We start from the raw sequence: 23,150 nt of genomic DNA, 5'->3' as shown, positions 1-23,150 counted from the left end.
AGACCTTTTACATAGAGCTTGGATGATAGACTTCACTCTGATCAAGCCATAGTCAATGCATCAGTCGATTTCATTGTTAAATGTGATACTCTATCAAAAAACAATAATTATTGTTTTTGAATTACCCCTGCTCAGCTAGTTGATATTATGTTTCAAGGTATTATTGATCCTCCATACCGACGTATAACTTTAATTTTCTGGCCTTGACCTCATTTTCATTCAAAAATAATAAAATAAATATATTAAACTTTAAATAAATATGTTGGCAATTTGTCGGATGTGCATTATGCATGCATCCTACCAATTCCATTGGATTGAACAGAGGATTAAATTAACTTGCATTAAATTAATTGCAAATTGCTACAACAACCCAAGCAGTAAGCATCACTGAATTTACACTGCATTTCCTTGAATCTGGAAATTTTATTTTATTGCGACATAAGAACAAACACTTGGGCACTGATTTGTGTGTGAGAGAGAGAGAGAGTCATTGCCGACTGTAGTAAGGGCTAGTCGCAGTCGCTCACCGTGCTAATGCAACATTGGATTCATCCCCTCCAACTTTCTCAACGTTTCCATTTTCATTGAGAAAAGGAAGGAGGGACCCACATTTCATTTGGAGGACCTGTAACTCGGCTTTTGCCTCCTGCTTGATGCTGTTTTAGCTTTCCTTCTTTAAAAGCTAAATACTCTCTCTCTCTCTCTCATTATCTAAGCAAAAAGAAAAATCTAAGTTTGTAGAGCTTCTCCCGTCACTCTTGGTTCTACAGTGTATTTGTATGTACTTCTTATCTTTTCTATTTGTTTTGCGTTCTTTTAAAACGTCCTCTTTTTGCTGATCTTTTCTCTCTTTTTTTCCCTTTGTGGGTAATGAGACTGAGTGCAGCACACTTAACACTTTCTGGGAAGTTTGGCCGGAGGATGGAATATATGTGGGCTGATAATGGAAATCTAATGGCAATCGCTCAACAAGTGATAAAACAAAAGCAAGAGCAAGAGCAACAGCAGCAGCTTCTTGGTCTTAATCCTTTCTCTTTGAATCCTTGGTCGAACACCCACCATGGCGTTTCCAACTCCCCTAATGTCAGCTACGGGCTTTCGGGACCGAGTTTTGCCGACCCATTGCAGGGGGATACCGGGGAAGGGTTTCAGTTCCCTAACATGGAGCATCATCATCATTCGAGTGGGTTTCGGTTCCCGGATTTCGGTGGTGTTGCTGGTGGTGAGGTTGACTCCGATGAATGGATGGATAGCTTAATGAACAGTGGACATTCAACGGATAGTTCGAATCTGCCGTCTGGTTGTGACGCGTGGCAGAACAATGCTTATTTCGGTCTCTACGGTTCTGATCCGTTTAGTGCTTGCCCGAGTCGACTCAGCTTGACGTCTTCTCCGCCGTCTAATCTGAACCGAGTGGTTTTGTCAACAGAGGCACAGATAAACCCTAGTACTACTCTTCAAGCTCAAGCCCAGCATCAGACTCAGCTACCTGCGTGGCCGCCATCCCCGCCTCCTCCTCCACCGCAAGTAACCGTTAAAGAAACAAAAAAAAGCAGTCCCCAAAACCAGAACCCAAACCCAACCAACACCGACGGCGCAGGCGTATCCTCTAGTTCCCATGAGGCCGACGCTCCTCCGCTTTTAAAAGTTTTACTCGACTGTGCTAGACTCGCTGAGTCGGAACCTGAACGAGCGATTAAATCATTGGCTAGACTCAGGAAATCAGTGTCAGATTGTGGAGATACAACTGAAAGAGTGGCTTTTTACTTCACCGAAGCTCTATATAGCAGAGTCTTCCCTCAAGCTGAGAAAAGATCGACGATGCTCGAAACGTCCTCGGAGGATTTCACTCTTTCCTATAAAGCATTAAACGACGCGTGCCCTTTCTCGAAGTTCGCCCATTTAACGGCAACCAGCCATTCTTGAAGCAACTGAGCGAGCAAGCAAGATTCACATAGTTGACTTTGGTATTGTTCAAGGAGTTCAATGGGCTGCTCTGTTACAAGCTTTAGCGACTCGATCAGCTGGAAAACCGACCCGAATCCGTATCTCCGGTATACCTGCTCCGGCTCTAGGATCAACTCCAGCTCCTTCTCTTTATGCTACTGGTAACCGTCTACGTGACTTTGCGAAGCTTCTGGATTTGAATTTTGAGTTTGATCCAATTCTAACTCCGATTATGGAACTTGACGGGTCGAAATTCCGGGTTGAAGAGGATGAGGTATTGGCTGTGAATTTCATGCTTCAATTGTACAATTTATTAATGAGACTCCAGCCGCTGTGGAAACTGCTCTAGCTTTGGCTAATCTTTAAACCCAAAATCGTGACATTGGGTGAGCACGAGACGAGTTTGAACAGAGTCGGGTTCTTGAACCGGTTCAAAAACGCATTGAGGTATTACTCGGCCATGTTCGATTCTTTGGAGCCGAACTTGCCTCGTGATTCACAGGAGAGAATACAAGTCGAGAGACTCTTACTCGGTCGGAGTATCGCCGGGGTTATTGGACCGCAGGAAGCTGAGAACCGAAGGGAACGGATGGAAGATAAAGAGCAATGGAAGGTTTTAATGGAAAATGCCGGTTTCGAAACGGTAGCCCTTAGCCATTACGCTATTAGTCAAGCGAAAATTCTACTGTGGAATTATAATTACAGCTCCTCGTATTCATTGATTGAATCCCAACCTGGATTTCTCTCTTTGGCTTGGAACGAGGTGCCTCTACTCACTGTTTCTTCGTGGCGTTGATTACTTTTCGTGAGGGAATTTGGCATTAATGTTGTAAATGTTTTCCACCTGGTAATTTTTCTCCAGTGTGGAATGAGAAATAGATTTTAACGTGAGAAAGTCTCAGTGACACAGTGGTGAAAATCAAGTGCAATGATTATTTCCATAGTTTCATCAATTTGATTTTTGACCTTAGATTTTTCTTTGGTATTTTAGTTTTTTGGGTTTCTCTTTTTGTTGGGGTATTTTTGATCTGGTTTGTAACTTTCAGCAATCAGCATGAAAAAAATTGTAACATTTTGATATGCTTTTCTAATCTTAATTTCATGTTAATTCACTTGAATTCAGTCCCTTCGCAAATTTGCAACTAAAGATGAAAAAGGAAACTCTGGAAGCTGTAGTTTCTTGTTCTGATCACTGTCAGCCCCTGAATCCAAGACCTGCAGAAATCTGTCAATATTTACTATTGGCATCAGATTTCTTCCCCAGGCCCGCTGCAACCCTTCATGGTGTAGTAAAAAACATGAACAGAAAACCAGTTAAAAATGTCAACGTCTCTAGGAAAATGTAATTCGATCCATATTTTATACAAGTTAACAATAAATTAATGAAATAAAGATTAAACTTAGATTTGTATTTTTTATGTATATATAATTGATATAATAATTAACTTTTATATTATTATTTGTGTTCTAAATGTTACATAATTTTATTTGGTTGAGACTGCTGTTTTGAACTGTGACTTTCTGAATTCGGTGCTTGTGGAAGACCTACACAGTACTTACAGTTTTCAAGGAAGAGGGTTTTCTGATTAAGACCTATGTAGAAACTCTGTGTTGTCGTAAATGATCCGTCAGGTTATCTTTTTCGCTATCTTCTCTCTATCAAGCTTTAAATCTTTTAAGGCTGCTTTGATATTTGGTAAGCTATAAAAGGACTTTGAAGTTGAATTTGCATGTGGTTGGCCGTTTCCATTTCCGCTAATCTTATTTTTCTCAATCTATGGGCCTTGCTACGTGTTGTTGGTTTTATATTTAATGGCTGTCCTTTTCGGCTGAATCAATCAAACTATATTTTCTTATTCAATCAAACAGATCTTATCTCTCGATCCGTGGGTTCCTCTTTTGATTATAAATCGTTATTATGGTCTAATTTTCCCACCCATAAGTGGAAACAGGGATAGATAAACATAAGAAGTAGCTTGAACATGATATTTCATGCATTGAAATTTGGATTTGTGTTCGATATTTAGATATAAGAATGAGATCTCAATAGATTCTATAAATATGAAAATTTAATCAAATTTATACGATCTAGTACAGATTTATATCGATATATTTTAATCAAATTATAATTGATAATTTGAAAAAAATAAAGATAAAAGAGACACAAAATTTACATGGAAAACCCCTAAATAATATAGGGTAAAAACCACGGGCAACGGTAGAATAATTTCACTATGAGAAAATAGGAATTACAACTTCTCTTGATCTACCAAGAAGAAAACAATGATAATTCTCTCTTGATAAAAATAAGAAAACAACTCTTAAGAAACTCTCTAAATTCTCTTTAGTATTGGAAGAAAACTAGAATGTTTTGGGATGATTTTGAAGCTAAATGAACTAGGGTATTTATAGTAGAAGCTTTAAGGACTAATCTTGAAAATACCCTAATTACAATGACTAAATGTAAGATTTTGCCATATCACTTTTCAACCATTATTAGTGCCAACTATGAACCATTATTGTTGCCAACTTACAATGCATTATGAACCATTATTATGGATTATACAACTATTATTAGTTGTATGACAACAAATAATTTTGCATGACAACTAATAATCTCCCACTTGAAGATTTGATTAGAATAATTATATCTTCACACCATTCTTTCTACATTGTACCTTCATGTTGCTTACGTTTCTAACAGGCCATAAGAGGATCGACACCAGATAAATTTATCAGCGTTGATCGCCTTCGTTATGAAATCTGTTATGTTCTCTTTGGTATGGATCTTCTGCATATCTACCGTCCCTTCTTCCACCTTTTCACGAATGAAATGGTATTGAACTCGTATGTGTTTTGTCCTTGAATGAAATATTGGATTCCTTGCTAGATGCAAGGCCCTTAGACTGTCACAAAACAGAGAGACATACTCTAAATTGTGCCCAAGCTCCTCCAATAGCATCTTCAACCAAATTGCTTCTTTACTGGCTTGTGTAGCTGCTACATATTCTGTTTCTGTTGTGGATGTAGCCACAACTGACTGCAATTTTGAAACCTAGCTTACAGCTCCACCAGCAACTTTAAACACATATCCTGTAGTAGATTTGCTTTTATCCAAATCCCCTGAATAGTCAGAATCAACATACCCATTGATAAGTAAATTTGATCTTTCATAACATAATGCAACATTTGAGGTCCCTTTGATGTATCTCAGGATCCTCTTTACTGTATTCTAATGCTCTTTGCCTGGATTCGCCATGCACCGACTAACCACTCCCACTGCTTGTGCAATGTCTGGTCTTGTGCATATCATAGCGAACATTAAACTTCCCACTGTCGATGCATACGATACTTGAGACATCTAAATCCTCTCTTCTTCACTGCTAGGACTCATATTGGAGGATAATTTGAAGTTAATAGGAAGAGTGGTAGAAATTGACTTACAAATCTTGCATGCTGAATCGTGATAAGATCTTCTTTAAGTAATTCTTTTGTGAAAGCCAAATCTTTATATTACTTCTGTCTCGGTGAATTTGCATCCCTAGAATCTTGTTTGCTGATCCCAAGTCATTCATTTCAAATTCCCTAGCCAGTTGTGCCTTCAATTCTTTAATATGATCTTTGTTGGGTCCTGCAACCAACATGTCATCCACATACAACATTAATATAACAAAATCGTTATCACCAGACCTCTTGAAATAAGCATGTAGACACCCGTTTTTGTCCGGGTTTATTTTATCGTTATGTTATTATTATTATTATTATCGTTATTTTATTATTTTTATTATTATTATTATTATTAACCTAAAATATTACATTTACATATTTTGCAGGCCAAATTAGGGCCTGATTACAAGTGACTCAGCTGACCAATTACAAAAAACCTGGAGCCCATTCACAAGCCCATCAGAACCCAGCAGACCCGAGCCCAAACAAAAGGGCCCAACATATTAGGGTTTTTACCCTAAATTAAAGCTCAGCCGCTACTGCCATTTGGACTTCCAGTCGCCGCCGTGTGACTCCTCAACGTCCCAGACGTCGAGCCATTCAAGCCGAGCCTCCCTTCTAACAGCCTCCATCGTCAACGCCATCCTATTCTGCAACAATAGTGACCCACATCCATCATCAACAGTGGATAGAAATCACACCAAGTCAGAAAATCAAAACAAATCTAATCCTATCTCTGCTAACAAATAGGATAATGATATCCTATTTTTTCGGGCAGTGGGATTCAATCAACAATCACCAATCACAAGAGGAACTTAAAAAAAACGGAGAAGGAGAAATCATAGGGGATTCGGTTTTTTTCAGAGAAAAACACAAAGAGAGATTGAAAGAAAAGAAAAACAAAAATACCGAGAGGGGCGAAACCATTCGAACTGAAGTGAAAAAAACAGTGATACCGAAACAAAAAAGAAAAAACAAAAGGAAGAAGAGAGGAGAGGGTCATACCTGCTTTCGGAGCTCCTTGGGAAGCCGAAAGGTCGCCGTTTTTTCATTTCGTTCGAAGGTATCTACTTAGATCTATTGGTTTAGGGTTGGTTTTAGGGTCAAGGGTGTTGTTTTTTGGGTTGAGCGTGAAGAGAGGAACATTTTGGGCGTCGATTGGCCTTCTCCGGCCACCGTGCGCCGCCGTTGGCCCCGCCGTGGGAGCCTCCGGCCACCGTGGTCGTTCTCTCTTCATTTGAGAGAGTTGAGAGAGTTTCAGTTTCTCTCTCTCTCTGTTTACTGAAGAATGAGAGAAATGAGGGAATATGAGAGATGAGCCCAGTTTTTGGGGGTATATGCCGAGCAAAACGCAGTCATTTTGCCCCCCAATATCATCTGGGTTTTCGAGTTATGGGATAACTACACTCTTAGTCCCTAGGGTTTTGTAATCCTATATTGAAGCATTTAATGAAGTTCCATTCCTTTGATTTTGAGCACTTACATTTCAGAGTTTATATTTAAGTCCCTAGTTCGTTTATTTTACCATATTTGTTTTTGTTTGATATTGGTCACCATATTTTTAATTATTCTATTTTAATCACTGATTTAATGTTATGAATATTTTCCTTGCTATTCGAGTGGCCATGATATTTATGTTTCTTACATTTTAGTCACTGATCCTGTGTTATGTTTTTTATGTTCGAATTTGGAAGCAATATTTGTAAATCAATCACTTTAGTCACTAATTTACATTTTGATTATATATGATTCAGCCTTCTTGTTTTTGTTTATTACTGTTTAGACCTTCAAATGTCTATTTTTATTATTTTAGTCCTGTAAATTCATGTTTATGCTATTTCAGTCCTTTAACTTTCTGTTTTATTATTTTAGCCATGTAAGTTTCTGTTTTATCTATTTTGATCATTAAATTTCCTTATTTATATTTTAGTCCTATTATTACATGTTATATTATTATACTCATATTTTACTTTGGCCACAATGTTTGTATTAGTTTCATTTTAGTCACTGATTTTGTATGTTATATATTTTGGCTGATGTTCGAATTTGACTCTAAGATTTGTAAATCTGTTTATTTTAGTCACTAGTTTGCATTCGGTTTAATTACTATTTTAGTCCCTACGTTTCTGTTTTTGCCATTTTAGTCTTTTAATTTTCTATTTTGCTGTTTTAGCCCTTTAATTTGTTATTACCATGTCAGTCATTGTAATTATTAAATACTTACTTTTAGACCATTATATTTTGGGTTGTAATATTCATTTGTATTTATTTCAATCTGTATGTACATATTTTCGTGTTATGTAGTCATTTGTATCAAATGTAAATAAATATGCCTAACTCTATTTGTTGTAAATATTTTATTGTGCATTTTTTAATCATATTTATTTCCATTTCCTTAAGTATTAATGGTGTCCGAATATTTCAAGAATGTATTTGTAGAACGGGTGTGGAGAGTATCACTTGACCGAAGTGGTACAATCCGATACAACGTTCAAACGAAATAAGACTTGAAATAAATTTAATTTTTTACTGATTAAATCTCTTATGATTCAATGTGTTTTTACATGGCAATTTAATTTATGTAGAGGTCGATAGTTAATTTATATTCGATTCAATTTTTTTTAATCAATGTTGATGGAATATTCTTTTACTGATAAGAAATAGTCGAGTTAGCTTTCTCGATGGAGGATTACTAATTTCGAGATTTCTTTTCGGGTTAAAGAATTTTCTATAATTAATTAGTTCGAAGTGAATTAATCAATGTTAATTAAACGGATCACATTTTAACTTTATATTCGACTCATAAATTCCACCATTTACAACAAGGTGTAAGCGACACAGTACCAGTTTTTGGGCGTTGTGGGGTGTTATTCTTTCCCCACACGTAACTGACTCCCGAATCCATTTAATCGAATCTTTGGTGACGCAGACTAAATTTTGTCTTAAAAAATGATTTTTCTTAAAATTGTTAAAAGACGTTTTTAGGTATTTGACCTACCTAACCCAAAGGTCGATGGCGACTCCATTTTCAATTTAATTCAAATCAATCCAAAATCACCAATTTTTCAAATAAAAGTCATAACTGTTTTTTAAAATAATATTTAATTGTTTTACTAAAAAAATGGTTATGACAGCTTGGCGACTCCGCTGGGGAAATTTTTTAGAGTCGAGCTGTAAGTCGCTTACACATTGTCGTTGTGGTCGGATTTATGAGTTCGAGTCTTTAGTTAATCTATGATCCGTTTATTGATGTTTTTAATTGCTTCATTTTTATTTGTCATACTAACATTTGATTTTTTTTTCTTTCAGATCGGTCCAAGTTTTCGTCGTGTTTTTTTCTTTTCTGTTTTGAGTCAAAGGTAGGTACGTTCCTCCTCACACACATCACATACATTTGCATAACATAAGCTCTAGACACGAGCTTTGATCCAAATTAGTCGAGGTGAATGCTTTACTCTCGTAAGAATTTATTCTTCGTATGAGTTTTAGCAAATAACCCATGGGATACATACCTTATACCTTCGTAGGGATTTATTCCTCGTATGGGTATAAGGTAGTGAATCCCCTCGAATTGAACTCGTTCCGTTTGAAACCTGTAATGGGTGAGGATTGAGGGTCTGGCAGCCCAAGGAGGCACCGACATCAAGGACAATTCGAGTTCCCTTTTTCTGTTAGAGCCGAAACCATGCATATAATGAACCATAGAGCGATCACCCTAGGTATAGTGATATTGAACCTTTTTCCGTTAGTAGGTACCCAACTTAGGTATACATAAAGGAGGATCGTTTCTGAACCTTTCCTTTTCGTTTTATATTATGTTGAATAAAAGCATGCGAACTAGATATCATGCGGTTAGGAACAATTTCTTGAAAATAGATAATTTTGGGTAGAAAGCCTGTCCGGGTAGGATTGTTATCTATTAAAGCATGTTAGGGTAGATATCATGTCGGGTAGGTGTTATATTCATCTTTGAATAACATTTTTATCCGTATAAATTGTTTTACACATACTAACTCGTTTTTCTCTTTTGTTTTTATACACTAACTTATTTATTTTGTTTATGTCATTTTTTATCCTTCTTTGTATTGCATTGCATCGTCATCACATAATGTGAAAAGTGTTGATCCGCAAGGGGATATTCGAGAGAGAAATTTTCACAAGAAGAGGTAAAAGTTTTCAATCAAGCAGTCTCGTATACAGACATGTACTGAGGGTTAAAACAAGCTCAGAACACAAAAATGAGATTTGCTCGAAGATCGTCCATAATTCGAGACTGGAATGGTGATCCACTGATCCTAGAAGTAATCCAGCAGTATATTCTCATCTACAATCATTTCATCACTATTTATCAAGGAGTGACACACTGACTTTAACATCACTGGGGCATAAATGGAGTTAGGTTACAGATCACTTGAGGGGCATCGTTTTCAATGACGAAGATCTGAGACGAAACATCGATCTATTTCAGACTCAGCATCTAAGCAAAGGCATGTCTGTGAAGTGGACTGCCTTGTAATGTGAAGGCTTTTATTTCTGGTGAAAATTATTCTATGATATTCATCGTTGGGATCAACATTTTTGCATCTGCATTTGCATCTTTGCATTTTGCATTTGTATTTTATTTTTAAGCATTTTCAAATGCATCATTCATGAAAACATGGAATTAATCAGTGGATGAATTAGATGAAGTGGTCCTAACTACGATACACCATATTGAGAGTAGAAGCAAGATTCAAGTTGAAATCAGTACAGTGGAAGCTTGTTCAGCTGGTTGTAGGACTGAGCCTTCCGGGATGATCCAAGAAAAGAGTCCCCGTTCCCTGAAGTCCATAATGTTGATATCACATAGGAAGCTCCAGACATTCCGCTGAAAACTGAAAAGCACAGGATCCAGAACCTGATTTACTCAGGGGCATGAACAATCGACGAAGGATGGGGGCATGGCATTTACCATTTGCATCCAAAGAGATTGTTTTGTTTGAAATCGTTTTTGCACTGTCTTTGATATGTGCTTAAATGTTTTTAATCTTAATGTTTGAACTTATGTTGCCTTCTAAGGTGGAAAATTGAACAAGTTTTAATCTTTAGTTCTTTGAATATCGAATGAATTACGTATTCTCTTAATTCTTCAAGAATTATGGATTTTTGACATATGACAATATTAGACCTTTCTTATCCTGTCTAAAACCCAAAATAAAATCTCTCGATTATTTTTACCCAAAATAATTCCTGGTCACTACCAAAGAACCAAATTTTGACATTCCCTCTCTTTAAGACCTTGAAACATTCTTTGACACCTTGAAACATTGCATTTATCCTTTCGATACACAAAAGTCATACACATATCTTTCTTTGAGCCAATAAAGTCACCATCGTCTTCTTAGACGCAAAATCAACATTTTTCTACCAATAAAACCTGCAAACATTGAGTACAAGATGTTCGCTTAAACATGATCCTTCCTACAATAAGGCAACATGGGGCATCTCGTATCAACTTCCTGAAGATAAGCAATTGAGACATGTCGGGAGCAAGAAGAAGAAAAAGAAATTATTTCAAAATAATTTTACATGCATTAATTACATTTTTTCATGTGAATAAACAATTAATCCTGAGAATTTATCCCCCTGGGGATACCTGTTCTGCAAGGACTTCTATGTATGAGATGATGAACGGCTTTCTTTCTTTATCCCTTCACAACAGGAGAAAATATATCCCTTGTGTCCCCTTTGAGCCTGAATGATATTTTCTTCTGATTCAACCCTAACCAAGGATCACCCTCCACACTGGGGGGTAATGTGAAGGAAATCTGAGTGAAGAAAATTGATCCAGATGAGATACCGAAAGGTGAACCAGAAGCAGAGTGCAAAGATCAAACCAAAGAGAAAAGAAGCAAAGAAAAAAAAAACAAAGAGCAAAGAGAAAAATCAAAGCAAAAATCAAAGAAAAAGCGAAGAAAAAAGAGGATAAGAAGCACAGGCAAATATTCCCTCGAGTCAAATGACACATCAAGTTTCAAACTATGAGATTGATCCACAATCACTTCACTTGAAGATCATATAACATCAAGAGAAAGATGCATTGGAACATATCCAAATTAAGCGAGACAAGATTGAATGCATCAAAATGAACTGATCCTTGGTTCGATCACCTTTAAACACTTGTTTGGGCCTTTTATCTATTTCTTTCATAACCGTGAACCATGGCCTACATTATGTGCTTAAAAGACCATTCTAATCATACATGGATTTCTAAGCGGAAGAGACTATCCTCAGATTTCATCCCGCCTATCAGGATTAATATTTTACTTACAAAAGGTTTTCTAAAATCTTTAATGCATGATAGAGAAAAATAACAAAGGGGGGTTCAAGACGTAAATTCTGAGTAACGTCTTGAAACCAAAGAAGGATTTGAGTTGAAAACCTTAAAAGGTGGCTCGAATATGAAAACTATTGCATAGGAGGCGATCGCACAAATCCCTTGACGAGGCATCGCACGACATGAATGAGAACATGAGAGCTGGGAGTCGAAGAACAATTCCAGTAGATAAGTACAAAAGCTACTCCATCAGATCAGTGAACATCAATAAATGAGAATATCATACCTTTGACCAAAAATAACCACTTGAGACTTTTTTTATCCTTCCTTACTTAACCATTTCTCAAAGATAACATTGATCTTGACACTTGTCAAATAGCTATAATTTATTGAAGGATTAAAAGTGTAATTAATTCTTTGATATCCAATGAACTCTTGTTCTATGATTTGTCAATTGTGAAACCTTAAAAGGGGCAATATTTTCAAATCTTTTGATTAAACATTTTTCAAAACTATTGATATTTTCAGACTTTTGAAAATAAAAGAAGAAGAAAAACATTTTCAAACAAGATAATCTCTCTGTAGGCGTATCTTGGAATTCAAAAAATATCTATCTGAAGCTGGGGCAAGAGAAGCTAAATTTTGGGGCAAAATTTGATGGAACAAACAAATGGTCTCAGGTCAAGGTTTGTAAGAGTACACATTGGTGGAAATACAAACAAACTGAATCAATGATAGAGTGAAGACTGCTCTTGCAACTATTCTCCTTCCGGATCGAGAAAAACATACATACATACATACATACATACATACATACATACATACATACATACATACATACATACATACATACATACATACATACATACATACATACATACATATACATACATACATACATACATACATACATACATACATACATACATACATACATACATACATACATACATACATACATACATACATACATACATACATACATACATACATACATACATACATACATACATACATACATACATACATACATACATACATACATACATACATACATACATACATACATACATACATACATACATACATACATACATACATACATACATACATACATACATACATACATACATACATACATACATACATACATACACATACATACATACATACATACATACATACATACATACATACATACATACATACATACATACATACATACATACATACATACATACATACATACATACATACATACATACATACATACATACATACTACATACATACATACATACATACATACATACATACATACATACATACATACATACATACTACATACATACATACATACATACATACATACATACATACATACATACATACATACATACATACATACATACATACATACATACATACATACATACATACATACATACATACATACATACATACATACATACATACATACATACATACATACATACATACATCATACATACATACATACATACTACATACATACATACATACATACATACATACATACATACATACATACATACATACATACATACATACATACATACATACATACATACATACATACATACATACATACATACATACATACATACATACATACATACATACATACATACATACATACATACATACATACATACATACATACATACATACATACATACATACATACATACATACATACATACATACATACATACATACATACATACATACATACATACATACATACATACATACATACATACATACATACATACATACATACATACATACATACATACATACATACATACATACATACATACATACATACATACATACATACATACATACATACATACATACATACATACATACATACATACATACATACATACATACATACATACATACATACATACATACATACATACATACATACATACATACATACATACATACATACATACATACATACATACATACATACATACATACATACATACATACATACATACATACATACATGATACATAAAATTTGCATCAAACATTTATCATCATGTGTATTAAAGACATTTTTTCCTCTCTTGAGGATAAATTCAATAAAACATAAATAAATTTCATTTTGACATCCATCATAACATCCAAGATAGTCAGTCAAAATGCATCATTTTGATATTTTCAGGAAATAAGAGCTCGGAAATAACCAGATGTTTTCAACCTGAAAGAACAATGCAATCCACATATTTGGCTTCCTGAAGTCAACAATCAGATCTTCTGAAGACGTTTCCTCAACATGCAGGAATCAATAGACAAACTTTGAGCTATTGAGATTATTTTCTTTAAAAAAATAAAGTGTCGTCTCACTAGAGATAGTTTTCTTAAAAACAAATTTTATTTTGTCTCGCTTGAGACAATTTTCTCTTTAAAACAAATTATGTCTCGCTTGAGACATTTTTCCACAAATTTTGAAAATTTTAAAACAAATTGCGTCTCGTTTGAGACATTTTTCCTTTGAGATACAAATTTTGAATTTGATTCACTTAAAACAAAATTAATCTCACCTTAGATTGTTGTTTCTTTCAAAACAAAATTCGTCTCGCTTGAGACCTTTTCCCTTTGAGATCCAAATTTCGAATTTGTTTCACATTAAACAAAGTTGATCTCACTTGAGATCGTTTTCTCAAAAACAAACTTTGTCTCGCTTGAGACAATTTCTCTAAAAACAAATTTTGTCTCATTTGAGACTATATCTTAAAGCAAATTTCGTCTCGCTTGAGACATCATTTTCTCTCATAATACAAATTTCAAGGTTGTTGTACTTAAAGCAAAATTAATATCACTTGAGATTTTCAAAGCTGATTTGTCTCGCACGAGACAGTTTCCCCTTTTAACAAATCCTGAAATTGCTTCATTTGAAACAAAATAAACACTTTTGAAAACACCTTTGAGATTATTTCCATATAAACAAAATCGACAATATTTGAATCTTTTAAAACGATTTTTGTCTCTCTTGAGACAGTTTCTCTTGAAAAAAAATCTTTGAGTTTGTTCCTTTTGAATAAAAATCTTGGAGTTTGTTCCTTTTGAATAAAAATCTTTGAGTTGTTTATTTTGAAAAAAATCTTTGAGTCTATTTATTTTGAAACAAAGTTTTGTCTCTCTTGAGACAATTTCGTGAAAAATCTTTGAGTCTGAAACAAAGTTTTGTCTCTCTTGAGACAATTTTGTAAAAAAATCTTTGAGATTGTTTCTTTTGAAACAAAAATCTTTGAGTTTGTTTCTTTGGAAACAAATTTTATCTCTTAAAGACAATTTCTTTTGAGAAAAAAAAAATCTTTGAGTTTGTTTCCTTTGAAACAAAATTTTATCTCTCGAGACAACTTCTTTTGAAAATACCCACCTTTGAGATCGTTTCTATTAAAACAAATTTTGACTTCCTTGAGGCAGTTTCTCTAGAAATACAAAATCTTTGAGTTTGTTTCTCTTAAAATAAAACCATCTTTGAGTCGTTTCCCTTGAAACGAATTTTGTCTCTTGAAACATTTTCTCTTAAAACAAGATCATCTTTGAGTTTGTTTCTCTAGAAACAAGGTTTTATCCCTTAAAACAGTTTCTTTTGAAGAAAAATCTTTGAGTATGTTTCTTTGGAAACAAAATTTTGTCTCACTGAGATATAATTTTCTGAAAAACAAAGTTTTGTTTCTTATGACAATGTCTTTTAAAAAAAAATCATTGAATCTCTTTCTTTGGAAACGAAATTTTGTTTCTCTCGAGACAATTTCTTTTGAGAAAAATCTTTGAGTTTGTTTCTTTGGAAACAAAATTTATCATCTTTGAATCTGTTTCCCTTGAAACAAACAAACATCTTTGAGATCGTTTCCTTTGAAATGAATTTTGTCTCATTTGAGACAGTTTCCCATGAAACACCGATATTTGAGAACGTTTCCCTTAAAAACAAATTTTGTCTCGCTTGAGACAATTCCCTTTAAACGTCATCTTTTGAGTTGTTTCATTTGAAACGAATTTTGTCTCTTTCGAGACAGTTGCTTTTGAAACACATTATCTTTGAGCTTGTTTTTCTTGAAACAAATCTTTGAGTCTGTTTCTTTTGAAACAAATCTTTGAATCGGTTTTTCTTGAAATCACCACTCCTAAAGATGGCCAGCCGTCCTCATCACGTAGGAATCGTGTCATCTCTCGACCAGACCTCCTCATCACGTAGGAGCTGTGTCACCCTTAGATAACCAGTCGTCCTCATCACGTAGGAACCATGTTATCACCTTTAGATGGCCAAGAACTCTTCATCATGTATGAGTAGTGTCATCCCTCGACCAGATTTCTTCATCACGTAGGAATCGTGTCACCCTTAGACGACCCGAACTCTTCACCACGTATGAGCAGTGTCGCCCCCACCAACAAACAAGTATCCAATTTTTAGGTCAAAAGAAAGAGAACCAGACAAAAACGTGATGTCTTGTCGTCTTTGCCCTATTCTTGATTAACACAAGAATGTGCAAAGAGGGGCAGCTGTAGACACCCGTTTTTGTCCGGGTTTTTTTATCGTTATGTTATTATTATTATTATTATCGTTATTTTATTATTTTTATTATTATTATTATTATTAACCTAAAATATTACATTTACATATTTTGCAGGCCAAATTAGGGCCTGATTACAAGTGACTCAGCTGACCAATTACAAAAAACCTGGAGCCCATTCACAAGCCCATCAGAACCCAGCAGACCCGAGCCCAACAAAAGGGCCCAACATATTAGGGTTTTTACCCTAAATTGAAGCTCAGCCGCTGCTGCCATTTGGACTTCCAGTCGCCGCCGTGTGACTACTCAACGTCCCAGACGTCGAGCCATTCAAGCCGAGCCTCCCTTCTAACAGCCTCCATCGTCAACGCCATCCTATTATGCAACAACAGTGACCCACATCCATCATCAACAGTGGATAGAAATCACACCAAGTTAGAAAATCAAAACAAATCTAATCCTATCTCTGCTAACAAATAGGATAATGATATCCTATTTTTTCGGGCAGTGGGATTCAATCAACAATCACCAATCACAAGAGGAACATAAAAAAAACGGAGAAGGAGAAATCATAAGGGATTCGGTTTTTTTCAGAGAAAAACACAAAGAGAGATTGAAAGAAAAGAAAAACAAAAATACCGAGAGGGGCGAAACCATTAGAACTGAAGTGAAAAAAATAGTGATACCGAAACAAAAAAGAAAAAACAAAAGGAAGAAGAGAGGAGAGGGTCATACCTGCTTTCGGAGCTCCTTGGGAAGCCGAAAGGTCGCCGTTTTTTCATTTCGTTCGAAGGTATCTACTTAGATCTATTGGTTTAGGGTTGGTTTTAGGGTCAAGGGTGTTGTTTTTTGGGTTGAGCGTGAAGAGAGGAACATTTTGGGCGTCGATTGGCCTTCTCCGGCCACCGTGCGCCGCCGTTGGCCCCGCCGTGGGAGCCTCCGGCCACCGTGGTCGTTCTCTCTTCATTTGAGAGAGTTGAGAGAGTTTCAGTTTCTCCCTCTCTCTGTTTGCTGAAGAATGAGAGAAATGAGGGAATATGAGAGATGAGCCCGATTTTTGGGGGTATGTGCCGAGCAAAACGCAGTCATTTTGCCCCCCAATATCATATGGGTTTTCGAGTTATGGGATAACTACACTCTTAGTCCCTAGGGTTTTGTAATCCTATATTGAAGCATTTAATGAAGTTCCATTCCTTTGATTTTGAGCACTTACATTTCAGAGTTTATATTTAAGTCCCTAGTTCGTTTATTTTACCATATTTGTTTTTGTTTGATATTGGTCACCATATTTTTAATTATTCTATTTTAATCACTGATTTAATGTTATGAATATTTTCCTTGCTATTCGAGTGGCCATGATATTTATGTTTCTTACATTTTAGTCACTGATCCCGTGTTATGTTTTTTATGTTCGAATTTGGAAGCAATATTTGTAAATCAATCACTTTAGTCACTAATTTACATTTTGATTATTTATGATTCAGCCTTCTTGTTTTTGTTTATTACTGTTTAGACCTTCAAATGTCTATTTTTATTATTTTAGTCCTGTAAATTCATGTTTATGCTATTTCAGTCCTTTAACTTTCTGTTTTATTATTTTAGCCATGTAAGTTTCTGTTTTATCTATTTTGATCATTAAATTTCCTTATTTATATTTTAGTCCTATTATTACATGTTATATTATTATACTCATATTTTACTTTGGCCACAATGTTTGTATTAGTTTCATTTTAGTCACTGATTTTGTATGTTATATATTTTGGCTGATGTTCGAGATTTGTTCGAATTTCTGTTTATTTTAGTCATCTGTTTGCATTTTAGTCACTACTATTTTAGTCCCATTCGGTTTAATTACTATTTTAGTCCCTACGTTTTTTGCATTTGTTTTAGCCCTTTCTATTTTTGTTATTACCATGTTAATTTGTCATATGTAATTATGTTAGTAAATTACTTACTTTTAGACCATTATATTTTGGGTTGTAATATTCATTTGTATTTATTTCAATCTGTATGTACATATTTTCGTGTTATGTAGTCATTTGTATCAAATGTAAATAAATATGCCTAACTCTATTTGTTGTAAATATTTTATTGTGCATTTTTTAATCATATTTATTTCCATTTCCTTAAGTATTAATGTTGTCCGAATATTTCAAGAATGTATTTGTAGAACGGGTGTGGAGAGTATCACTTGACCGAAGTGGTACAATCCGATACAACGTTCAAACGAAATAAGACTTGAAATAAATTTAATTTATTTTACTGATTAAATCTCTTATGATTCAATGTGTTTTTACATGGCAATTTAATTTATGTAGAGGTCGATAGTTAATTTATATTCGATTCAATTTTTTTTTTAATCAATGTTGATGGAATATTCTTTTACTGATAAGAAATAGTCGAGTTAGCTTTCTCGATGGAGGATTACTAATTTCAGATTTCTTTTCGGGTTAAATAATTTTCTATAATTAATTAGTTCGAAGTGAATTAATCAATGTTTAATAAACGGATCACATTTTAACTTTATATTCGACTCATAAATTCCACCATTTACAACAAGGTGTAAGCGACACAGTACCAGTTTTTGGGCGTTGTGGGGTGTTATTCTTTCCCCACACGTAACTGACTCCCGAATCCATTTAATCGAATCTTTGGTGACGCAGACTAAATTTTGTCTTAAAAAATGATTTTTCTTAAAATTGTTAAAAGACGTTTTTAGGTATTTGACCTACCTAACCCAAAGGTCGATGGCGACTCCATTTTCAATTTAATTCAAATCAATCCAAAATCACCAATTTTTCAAATAAAAGTCATAACTGTTTTTTAAAATAATATTTAATTGTTTTACTAAAAAAATGGTTATGACAAAGCACAAGGGTCTACATTAACTCTGTTGTATCCAAGGCACATAATGAAGGAATCAAAACTCTTATACTAACACCTCGGCGCCTGCTTTAGACCGTACAGAGATTTGTTCAACATGCAAACCAAGTTCTTCTTTTCTTTTTCTTCAAAACCTTCAGGCTGGAGCATGTAAATCTCTTCTTCAAGATTTTCATGAAGAAAAGCTGTTTTAACATCTAGCTGCTCTAGATGTAAGTTCAATGTAGCACACATTGCCAAAACTACTCGAACTGTTATTAGTCGAACCACATGAGAAAATATTTCATTGTAATCAATACCTTTTTTTTGAGCATATACTTTGACCATCAGTCTTGCACGATACCTCTCAACTTGATCGTCACCATTTCACTTGATTTTGAAGACTCATTTGTTACCAATTGGCTTCTTTCCTTGTGGTAGTGGAACAAGGTCCCATGTATTATTTTTATGAAGGGCTTCAATTTCTTCTTGCATCGCCATCATCCATAGTGAAGCATCTGAGCTGTTTATTGCCTTCTGGTATGTTGATGGCTCACCGTCCTCTATTAAAAGGCAGTATGCAATATTACCTTCTATAACATAATCTAAGTGTCAATTGGGATGTCTTCTCACACGATCTGATTGACGAGTTGTTGGAACTTCAGAACTCTCTGGTTCTTGTTCATCATGTGATGGTTCTACTTCATAAGAATCTCCTTGTTCAAACTCATTTTCCACATGTATCTGTGTAGTCTCTGACTTTTCAGCGCTATCATTGTCTTCTTTTCTTTGTAGCTTATCTTCTACAAAAATAACATCCCTGCTAATGATCACTTTGCGGGCAGTGTGATCCCACAAGCGATACCCCTTTACTCCATTAGCATACCCCAAGAATTTGTATTTCTTGGATTTTGGATCCAACTTTGAAATTTCTTGGGCGTTATACATCATATACACAACACTTCCAAATACATGGAGGTTTGAATAATCAACTGGTTTACCAGTCCACATCTCCATTGGTGTCTTCAGCTATATTGCAGTTGATGGAGCTCTATTCACCAAATAACAGGCGGTATTGACTGCTTCTGCCCAGAATGATTTTTCTAAGCTTGCCTCCTTCAACATTGCTCTTGTTCTTTCTAACAAGGTTCTGTTCATCCGCTCTGCCACTCCATTTTGTTGAGGAGTCTTTGCCACTGTGAACTGTCTTTTGATGCCTTCTTTCCTGCAAAAGTCATCAAATTTTTCACTTGTGTATTCTCCTCCATTATCTGTTCTGAAACACTTGATCTTATTTCCAGAATCAAGTTCCACCCGTGCCTTGAAGTTTTTGAAAGTGGAAAACACATCTGACTTCTTCTTAATAGGGTACACCCAACATCTCCTCGAGTAGTCATCAATAAATGAGACAAAGTATTTTTCTCCGCCTAGGGATGTAACTGGTGCTTGCCATACATCAGAGTGAACCAATTCTAGAACACTTTTGGCTCTAGAATTTGACGTGCTGAATTTCAATCGGTGCTGCTTACTTGTTATGCAATGCTCACACAAAGGAAGTGATACATTTGTTAAGCGTAGAAGTAGCTTTTTCTCCACAAGGACTTTCATTCCTTGTTCTGACATGTGTCCAAGTTTCTGATGCCATAGCATTTCAGAATTTGAACTACACGAGGCAACAGAGGCTTCTGCTTCTAGCAAAGTTTCTCCCTTCAGCATGTACAAGTTTGCAGCTATCTTTTCGCCTTTCAACACCACAAGATCTCCACGGAACACCTTCATAATATATTTTCGTGTTTCAATCTTACTTGCATTATTATCCAACAATCCGTAGGATAATAAATTTTTCTTCAGGCCTTTCACGTGTCGCACATCTCGAACAACTTTAATTGTTCCATCATACATCTTCAATTTGATGGTTCCCACGCCAATGATCTCTAAGGCATGATCATTGCAACTATACACAGATCCTCCTGAAACAGGTTCATAATGATGGAACCATTCTCTTCTTGAGGTCATGTGATATGTTGCTCCCGAATCAACGAGCCATATGTCTTCATATCTCTTTCTACATTTTACGGTGGTTGACGCTTCACAGCATAGATCATCTCCATCATCTAAAGTGTTTGCAGTATTGCCTTGTGGATTGGAATTTTTATTTAGACTCCAACAATCCTTCTTCAAATGACCATTCTTTCCACAGTTGTAGCACTTTAAATTATTCTTGCTTCTCGACTTCGATCTACCATGTTTGTGACTGCTGCTTTGGCCACGTTCTGTTGATCTCCCTCTCATCGTTGTCAACGCTTCTGCTTGTTGCAGATTTACTTGTCTGTCTTCCTTGTTCTTGCGCTGATTTTCTTCTTGTAGAACAGCAGCTGCAACATCATCGAAGACTAGACTGGTGACATTACTGTTTGTCAAGTTGATGATGAGTTGATCATACGAATCTAGTAGACTTTGAAGTAGAAGTTCAGCACGTTCTTGTTATACTATTTTACAGCTTAAGGATGTAAGCTAAGAAAATAAAGTGTTCAGTGTGTTTAAGTGCTCCATCACTGAAGTAGATTCTGACATCCGGAGAGTGTACAATTTCCTCTTAAGGAAAATTTTATTATCCAACGATGTGGCCTCGTACAATTTGGTGAGATGATCTCATATCTCCTTAGCTGTCTTCTTCTCCTCGATGCTTGACAATACTTCATCTGCTAATGCTAGATGAAAGTTTGTCATAACATTCCCGTCCATTTCGATCCATTTGTTGTCGTCTGTGAAATCTATCGGCCTTTCACTTATAGCTTCTAGAAAACCGTCTTTCCTCAGTATGGCCTTCATTTTCAATTTCCACAATGAGAAATTTCTCCCATTAAATTTATCAATATCAAATTTTGTTGCCATAGCTTCTATTACGGATAGCTCCCACTATTTCACTATCGTGAATAGTTCTCTAGAACCTTCAAAGAATGGGTAATACCTTATTACTTTCTTATGTTGGAGGATCCACCTTTTGGTGGCAACCATAAAGACAATAAGCAGATATTACACACTTAAATCTGGCTCGGATACCAATTGTTGCGGAAGACAGCTATCGGATAGAGAAAAATCACAACTGATAATTTGAGAAAATAAAAATGAAGATAAAAAAGACACAAAATTTACGTGGAAAACCCCTAAATAATATAGGGTAAAAACCACGGGCAACGGTAGAAGAATTTCACTATAAGAAAATAGGAATTACAACTTCTCTTGATCTACCAAGAAGAAAACAATGATAATTCTCTCTTGATAAAAAGGAGAAAACAACTCTCAAGAAACTCTCTAAATTCTCTCTAGTATTGCAAGAAAGCTAGAATGCTTTGGGATGATTTTGAAGCTAAATGAGCTAGGGTATTTATAGTATAAGCTTTAAGGACTAATCTTGAAAATACCCTAAATTACAATGACTAAATGTGAGATTTTGCCATGTCACTTTTCAACCATTATTAGTGTCAACTATGAACCATTATTGTTGCCAACTTACAATGCATTATGAACCATTATTATGCATTATACAACTATTATTAGTTGTATAACAACTAATAATTTTACATGACAACTAATAATATCAGTATGTGCGCCGGTGGTACCTCGAGGGAGGCATTGATGTATGCTGATGCCCTGATATTATTAAATTTGATCAATGTCCTTGTATCCAGATTCAAGGCCACCGAGTTTTGATTTCATCTTGCATGTTTGCATAATAGAGGCATGGCCTGTTTGTTCACTCTCATAAATCTTATCTTTAAAATATTAAATTTTATCTCAATATCTTCTAATCATGTGGTGAATTCACGATAAGTTTCTCTTAAAAGTTTAATTAGAAATAAACATAAGACCTGCTAAAGTCGATTTTGAAATGATTGACGATAAAATTAAAGTGCCGAAAGAAAAATTATAATATGAAACGTTTATGTTAGTGTGTATTGTTTTCATTTAAATTATGTAATCAATCGGATATTTCAGA

The 23,150-nt window shown here is 35.1% G+C and overlaps 1 pseudogene; it reads left to right on the top strand.

Moving 5' to 3' along the window:
* The first annotated feature begins 504 nt into the window (after positions 1 to 504).
* On the top strand, positions 505 to 2,955 carry LOC120141717 (annotated as a pseudogene).
* The last annotated feature ends 20,195 nt before the right edge of the window (positions 2,956 to 23,150 follow it).

The sequence above is a fragment of the Hibiscus syriacus genome, unplaced genomic scaffold (assembly GCF_006381635.1).
Source record: "Hibiscus syriacus cultivar Baekdansim isolate YM2019G1 unplaced genomic scaffold, ASM638163v2 tig00110813_pilon, whole genome shotgun sequence".
Lineage (NCBI taxonomy): Eukaryota > Viridiplantae > Streptophyta > Magnoliopsida > Malvales > Malvaceae > Hibiscus > Hibiscus syriacus.
The sequence above is the reverse complement of the archived record's forward strand: the minus strand, read 5'-3'. Positions and strand labels throughout refer to the sequence as shown.